The 7,699-nt window shown below is 39.8% G+C and overlaps 2 non-coding genes across 2 annotated transcripts; one reads left to right on the top strand and one right to left on the bottom strand.

The window, feature by feature from the left end:
• Positions 1 to 2,525: 2,525 nt before the first annotated feature.
• TRNAA-CGC lies at positions 2,526 to 2,597 on the top strand. The gene has a single exon. It is a non-coding gene; the product is annotated as a tRNA-Ala (tRNA).
• A 326-nt stretch (positions 2,598 to 2,923) lies between these two features.
• On the bottom strand, positions 2,924 to 2,994 carry TRNAG-GCC. Its single transcript has one exon. It is a non-coding gene; the product is annotated as a tRNA-Gly (tRNA).
• Between the last annotated feature and the right edge of the window lie 4,705 nt (positions 2,995 to 7,699).

Here is a 7,699-nt window from a genome sequence, read left to right as displayed (position 1 = left end):
TGTGTGTGTGTGTGTGTGTGTGTGTGTGTGTGTGTGTGTGATGTGTGATGTGTGATGTGTGATGTGTGATGTGTGCAACCAGAGAAGAAAAGAGACTAACAATGGGGAAAATTTGACCCTAACAAAGAGACATGTGAGGAAGATAGAACATAGAACTGGATTTAAAAAATATATATATTATTAATTATAATCGATGTACAGTATTACATTAGTTTCTGATGTACAACATAGTGATTCAACATTTATATACCTTACAAAGTGATCATGCCAATTCTAGTAACTATCTGTCACCACACATAGTTATTACGTTATTGACTCTATTTCCAACCCCTTGACTCATTACTGGAAGTTTGTACTTCTTAATCCCCAAAAAGGGAACTTTTCCATCCCTCCACCAACCCCTCCTCTCCAGCAATTATCAGAAGTAGAATTTTGAATATTCCATAATTTTGGACATTTGGTCAGCCTTTCTTCATCTGTGAGCAGAGCTGAGGCGGTTTTGTATGCATACAGAATAGATGCGATCCAAGACATTTTCCTGAAAAGATCCCCTAATTCAAAAGTGTGCCTTCTGTTTCATCTTTCCCATCAACCACAGTGGCTGAAAAGGTCCACTGAGTCTTTCAGGTTAAGCTAGGCCAGTAAATCAATTTTGCATCCTCTATTCGTTTTAGAATATGGTATTTTCTTTATCAAATAACACCTAGTTAGGCCTTGAACTGGTAAAATAGGAGGGATGAGCATTTAAAATGAGCCTTCTCTGGCTTTAGCTCTGAAATTCCAGATTGGCCTCAGAAAGAAGTCCCAGGAAAGGAGGGCCTCAGGTGATGGACAAATAAGCCATAACATGAGGAAGGAATCCTAAAGAGGATGTCAAGGCGAGATCACCAGAGGTGAATGTGTTCCCTTTCCAGTTAACTCAATACTACCGTTGTAATTTGCACTAGTAAAAACCTTGCAGGTGGAGAAATGCCTCTGTCCCTGTGTCCTGATTCAGAGTCAACTGAAGACATTCATGTTCTGGGGCCTCAGGATGTAATGCAGTAGTTGTTTTGGAAATGTTCTGGCTTCGATCAGAGCTCCTTAATGACTATCCACTGAAGTGGCTTTTTCTTTTTCTTTTTTTGGACATTCTGTATTGTATTATTAGATCAGCATGTGGCTTGTTCCAATTAAAAACAAAATCTGATTATAAGCCACTATGTGCTTAAATTACTGTAAGCAAATACAGTAACTTACTTATTCTTAATCCTGGAGTTGGTTATGAAGCTTGTGGTTTACCTAGTTGTTTTGAAACTTCTGCTTTCTGCTTTGGCTTTTGGCCTGCTGACCATTTCATTTATGAGGAATGCTCTGCTGCACCCAAGGGAGTGGAGATTCTAGACCCTCACTGTGCTACCTGTTGAGGTCAGCCTTACAGGTAGGCTGGAAATGACCTTCACCCAGCTGCCCTGACACCAAATTTCTCCCCTGCTCCCACCCATTGAGACGTCTGAGGCTTCTATCACCCAGCCTTCGCTTGCTGTGAGATGGTATCAGTTTAAACTTACAGGGAAGGGCCAAACACACATCGTTTAACTAGAATGCAAGTTAGCTCATCTATTACCTGGCACGCAACTTCTGAGGAAAGAAGACTTGGTTAACTTCATTTGGGCTGGAAGTGCGATTAGTGGTTAGGGAAGGGTCAGAGAACATTAAATGAGGTAATCAGTGACTAATATTACTATCTTATCAGTCAGATGGGGTCCAAGGTGTAAATATCAAAGAGAGAAATTTCATCTTGAACAGGTCCCCGCCCGAACTTTATCATCATTTATACATGCTTAAGCTACAAAGAGAGTGGCGGTGTCATTTTCATTCTTTCATTTTGAGTCCCATGAAAAAGAAGAGCATGTTGCAAAATCGTTTTCATCTCCCAGAGTTGGCTGTAACCCCCTACACAACCCAATTTATGGGGACTGGGCTTTTTCTGGGTATGAGGGTTTATTGCGAGGGTTGTACAGATAAAGCCATAAGGTTTTCGGGTGCGTAAAAAAGGTCCCCACCACACTGCCTCAGAAGCAGGTCTCCTCCGGCTCCAAGGCGACCCTCACCTCGCGTTCCAAAGCTGGGTCCCCCGACGGAGTCGGAGTCGGGATTCTACCCGCAGCGAAGCGCTTGGATGGATGTACCCAAACCGCCCGACTCTGCTGCGCCTGCGCGGTAAACCCGCGGAGTACTCTGCGGACACTCTGCGCGCGGACGCCCAGCTCTCTGTGGGTGCCGGAGCCCTCCTTCCCGCGCTTCAGACGCTCAGCGAGAGTGCTGGGTAGGTGGTCCTGGCTGCGCTCTAGACCTCTAGTTGCGCCCTAGACCTCTAGTTGCGCGGGGTCCCAATGCACCATGGAAGCAGCTGAAGACGGGAGTAGAAAAGAGAAATGTGCTGTAGAAATACCAAAATAAACTCTTAAAATCTAACTTCAGTAACTTGACCAGTGGTAAAGGGAGTCAATGAATACCTATACCAGGGAAAAGACTTTCGGCTGGGGGATGTAGCTCAGTGGTAGAGCGCGCGCTTCGCATGTGTGAGGTCCCGGGTTCAATCCCCGGCATCTCCAAACAGCCACAATGGGTTTTTTTCCTCTAATCAGGTCCTAGAATACGATATTTTACATTACTTAGAACGATATTTTACGTTACCTGTATATATACCTGTCGCTCACGTACTCTAGGGAACCCAAAAATAATCTAAAAGAAAGGAACAGCGAAGCTCAGAAAAACAGCCCTTTCGATTGTTTTTGGGCGCCATAGAACTGAAAGTGAAACGGGAAGTTTGTCTTGGTTCATGTTTTCATTTGCATAAAACTAAAATTTTGATATTGTTGAACTTGTTTTGGGTACCCAAGACATGTAAGTAAGAAACGAAGTAAAAGATTTATTCTTTTGCATTGGCCGGGAATCGAACCCGGGCCTCCCGCGTGGCAGGCGAGAATTCTACCACTGAACCACCAATGCTACTTGTCAAAGTTGTCTTATATAACTTACTAGAAGAAACATTCCTATATGCATAATGATTCTTTTTTGTAATTATATGGTATTTACGCATTCAATTTTAGAGAAAGCAATTGATATTTAAATAATTATCGAAAATATTAAGAAAATTAGCATTTATAAAAAATATATTAATTTATGTCAAACTTTATGAAGAGATATTTCTAAAGTTGTCCTTGGTGAGGCAAATGAAAAATTTTTTTACATATGTAAAATAATACACAGTTACCTAGATAATTAGATAATTTATAACATCTCTTCTTTTTTCTTATTTTATTATTTTAGTTATTCAGACAAATACATAATTGTATTATCAAGGATTGGGAGTAGGGATTGGGATTAGAACGAGAGAGAGCAGTGAAAGGGAACAGGAACCTTGGACCAAATTTTAAGGGTAAATTGAAACTCCGTGGTGTAAACTGGGAACTTTGAAGCATTGGTGATTCTAAACAAGTGATCTAATTCTCTAAGCTGGCTCTCCTTAATTGTGAATGACGTTTCAACACTAATAGTCTGAGTCTGACCCTTTACCCTTAGTTTCCATAGAAAGTAAAATTGCAAACCATACAACAAAGATATATGAGAGAGAGAAAGAACAGTGAAGAGAATGCGATTATGGAAGTGAATCCAGATATAAGATAGAAGGCTTTGGATTTGGCCCTTAATCTCTGGAAGGGAAATTTCCACCAACTTGTAGCATCTTTGATGGCGGAGGAGGATTTGGGGAAAATGTATGGGGAAAAAAACAGTAAATACATGGTAGTGTCTGTGTGCTGGGCTATGTAAATACATTAAACATGGACTTCAACTTAACGAGTGAGGAAACTGGGGCTCCTAGCAGGATTGTAATACATGTAGTATCATATTTAATATCTAGATGCTTAGCCACCACCCTGCTTTTCCTACAACAGAATAAATCACTGTGTATTTGCACCAGAAATACTGCATTTAGCTCAGAACATTATATATCAAAAATAGTAAAGTGGAGTTAGAAAAAGATCATAAAAAGCTGCTGAAATAATGTAAGAATTTCTATGTTAAAATTATATTTATTTTTAAGGACTTTTTAGTATGTAGATACAGAAAAAAAATTAAAAACGTTACCAGTTTATAAAGACATAAAAGATATGAAGAGATTAGGAAAGCAGGCAACCTAGACTATAATCCTAAGTAAACTGTGGAAAAACATTTTACCTCTGTGAACCTCAGTTCTTCAAAATGAGAGAACTGGAAGAGAAATGTGGTTTTAAAATTGAATTCTGAAGGGCCCTTGCTTTCCAGAAGGGCCTCAGGGCCATTGGCTGGTAAGGCCCCACCATTGTGAGGCCCCCTTACTTCCACCAGCTCATTTTTAATCGCTCCTATTTGTTTGCATTCATTTGATGGGTCATAACTCTGAAATTAAAATTAAAAAAAAAAAAAAAAACTTTGAAAAGCCCTGGACTAAATGACCTAAGTTCCTTTGAACTCTAAAATGTTATGATTCAAAATAAAATAAAATAAAATAAAATCTTAAAAAAAACATAACTCAGCATGAGAAACACTACCAAAAGTTTTCAACAGCTGGAAGGAATCAAATAAGTATGATCTAATGGCAAACATTATTAGTGGCCTACCAAAGGCCATATTCCTTTCTTTCTTACTAAAGTTGGGACCACCCTACCTAGTCCCAGGGACAAATGTGGTATACTAAGCTAGTTATCTCATTTTCCTTTCCAAAGTTTGATCTGGGATAGGTTTGTGACAGTTTCTGCCAATGAGAGAGAAGTATAGTCAGTTAAGGGCTTCTGGAAAAAGATGGAAGATGAGTGTTTATCTTTCCTGCCTATAATATTGCTATATGAGGTATAATGCTTGGAGCTGCTCAGCCATCTGGTGACTTGAAGGGAGACTGAAGATGACTCATCAGAAAGATCCCACTGTACCATCCTGGCATTTTCTCTGTTCAGACTTTGGGTTAGGTAAGATAATGCAAGATCTTTCTTTATTGTTTAAGCTTTGTTGAGTTGAGCATTTTGTTACATGCAGCCAAAACCATGCAGAGTGTATGTATCTGTATGTGTGTGTGTGTGTGTGTGTTCAGCAGTTCACACACTTTCTGATACAAGTCTGGAACAAGTCTTCTATTCTGTAGAGAACTGATATCTTGAGGTTTGGGTAAGGCTAACTTTTTCCTAAGCCTCTGTTTCTCTGTCACGATGGTGGGAATATAAAACAGGCCTAGTCAAATATTTTCCCTAACATTGTGTTTAATTTAAAGATGGATACATGACCATAGCAGGGACAATCAGAGTCCTTACCAAAATTTTCCTTCCAAAACTGTAAGCAAACATTAACTTTCTCCTGGTCTAAACGAACAGGTTGAATGTATAGTTGAGATTGCTGGTGCCATCTTGTTTTCCCAAAAGAGGGAGAGACAAACACGCCTATAACATGACATTCAACCCCTAGAAGCAGCCATCTGACTGGAACAAATTCTGGATTTTATATTTATGTGAGTCGGTAAGTTGTCTGTAGATAGTAAGTTATCTTTTTTTTTTAAGTTAATCTGAGTAGCATTTACATTGTTTGCATCTGAACAACACAAATTGAGAAACTATTTTACCCCAAACATAGTAAATTGAGAGAACTCATTTCCCCAGAATATGATGTAGGCTGAAAATATGAATGTCAAAAAAAGTTTAAAGAAATTCATCAGTGGTAGAATTCAAAAGAGACAATAAAACCATGAGAAAAGTTTGAAGGATTCATCCCTAGTTTTTTGGAATAGTGTTAATTCTTGTAGCAAGGGAAGCCACTGAAGATTTTTTCAGCAGGAGAAGAATCAGAGCATTTGAAGGGATGACTTGGCAATAATATGTTAGAGAAGTGAAAGTGAGAGAAACTAAAAGTAGAGAAATTCGTCCGGGAGGTGGTTACGATGGGAGTGGAGAAGCAATAAAGTCCTGAAATAGGATGAGTGCTCTAGCATAAGGTTCATGGCAAGGAAGAAAGAACAAAAATTAATGTGGGAATCTAATTTAAGTGATTGGGAGATAGTATTATAACGTTGAGAAGTCAGGAGGAGAAAAGAGTGGATATACTGATGCTTGTTGAGAGAGATGCCTACTGAGTAGTTGACATCTAGATCTGGAGAAATCAAGACTAGAGAGGTGGAGTTGGGAGTCAACTAACTGCATAGAAGTGAAAGATAAGAATGTAGAAGTGGATGAAGGAAGTCACAGAGAGAAGAGAGCTGAGCATAGAGCCTTGGGAAGGTCTATTTTAGGGAGTGGAAGGAGTTGGGGAGCCAAAAACAGAGAAACAGGGGAGTGAGGTGTCATGGAATCTGTGGAGATATGGCTTCTTCAGGCAAGCAGAGCCCCCTCCACCTTTTCTAATTCTCAGTACCATCATGACAAATGCATGTATTATTATATTTCATAAACGTACTCTGTATTCATTCTGTTTTACATCAGAGGTACTGTTTGCAGGAAGCGATTTCATTATTGGTATGGTCAAGCATGGAAAGATCACAAGATGGCCAACAGTGTCTTCTGGGTGGCACACCCTAATACTTTCCCTAGTCTGCTGTGAGCCTATGCTCTGATGAGTGGCCTCCACTGAGGCTGGCAGAAAGGATGAAAAGAGGGAGTGCCAGAAAATGTTATACAATCATCAGTCTTAAGAAACCTGGTCATTGTGACAGCCCAATGGGGCAGGCAAGGGATTGTAAGTTGTATCATAGCACTTTGGAATACTTGCTCAAGGTACCTAGTCCCTAGTTGGTGTTGGCTTACTGTGGAAATGTGGCCAGATTTATATCATCTGGAGAAAGCAAACCATTAAGAAACAGAAATAGTTCACATAATACACAGCCACAAATGCAATGACTTTTTTTTTTTTTTAATTGTGAGTGATTGTATTGATTTAATACACACAGCTTATTTCTGTCCCAGGTTACAAACTAGCCCTGGGGAAATGATGGAGCCAGTCATTTGGATTGCCCTTTACTGGCTGGGAATTAAATCATTACTTATTCCATTTTAGAATCACAAGTAGTACCCCAAGGCCTACTTTCCTAAGGATTAAAACCAAGGCATGGAAATGAAGAATCCAGGTATAATTCTCAGGTGCATGCAAGTGTTGAGAATGCAGCAATTTTTCCTGGGAAGCTGTCACTGGAAAATCATCTCGTTTATGATATGCTCATTCCTAGTCCTCCAGTATGTCTCAACCAGTCAACAAGTCTGATTTTCCCCTTTTAAAATGGCCCTGAGCTTGCTCTTCCTCCTCATGCTCATCCTTCCTCCTAGTACAAACCCTTACCAGCTTACTTTCTAGGCTAAGGAGTGATTTCCTTTGCCATCCTGTGTGCTGCTACCAGTTGAATTTTCTATCTCCTTCTCTTACTCTTCTCTCCCTTTCTCACTCTGTTTCTAATTTCATGAATTCATGAAAATCCAATCATTTTTTTATTGCTGGCTTAAAAACGGAAATAATTTCAAATACATACAGAGTCCTCAGAGTGAAGGAAATGTGGGTGTGAATATCCTTTTCTTGATACTCGTCACTGGGTACAATATTTATTTGAATACTCTTGAGCTGTGCCTCTTGGCCACCCACCATCGAATGACAGAAATGGCTTTCCCCTCCCTTCTTCCTCCCAAGTCATTTGGTCTTTGCTTCA

Source organism: Pteropus vampyrus, unplaced genomic scaffold, assembly GCF_000151845.1.
Source record: "Pteropus vampyrus isolate Shadow unplaced genomic scaffold, Pvam_2.0 Scaffold2, whole genome shotgun sequence".
In the NCBI taxonomy this organism is placed as follows: Eukaryota; Metazoa; Chordata; class Mammalia; order Chiroptera; family Pteropodidae; genus Pteropus; species Pteropus vampyrus.
Note: the sequence above shows the minus strand (reverse complement) of the source record. Positions and strands in the feature narration are given on the sequence as shown.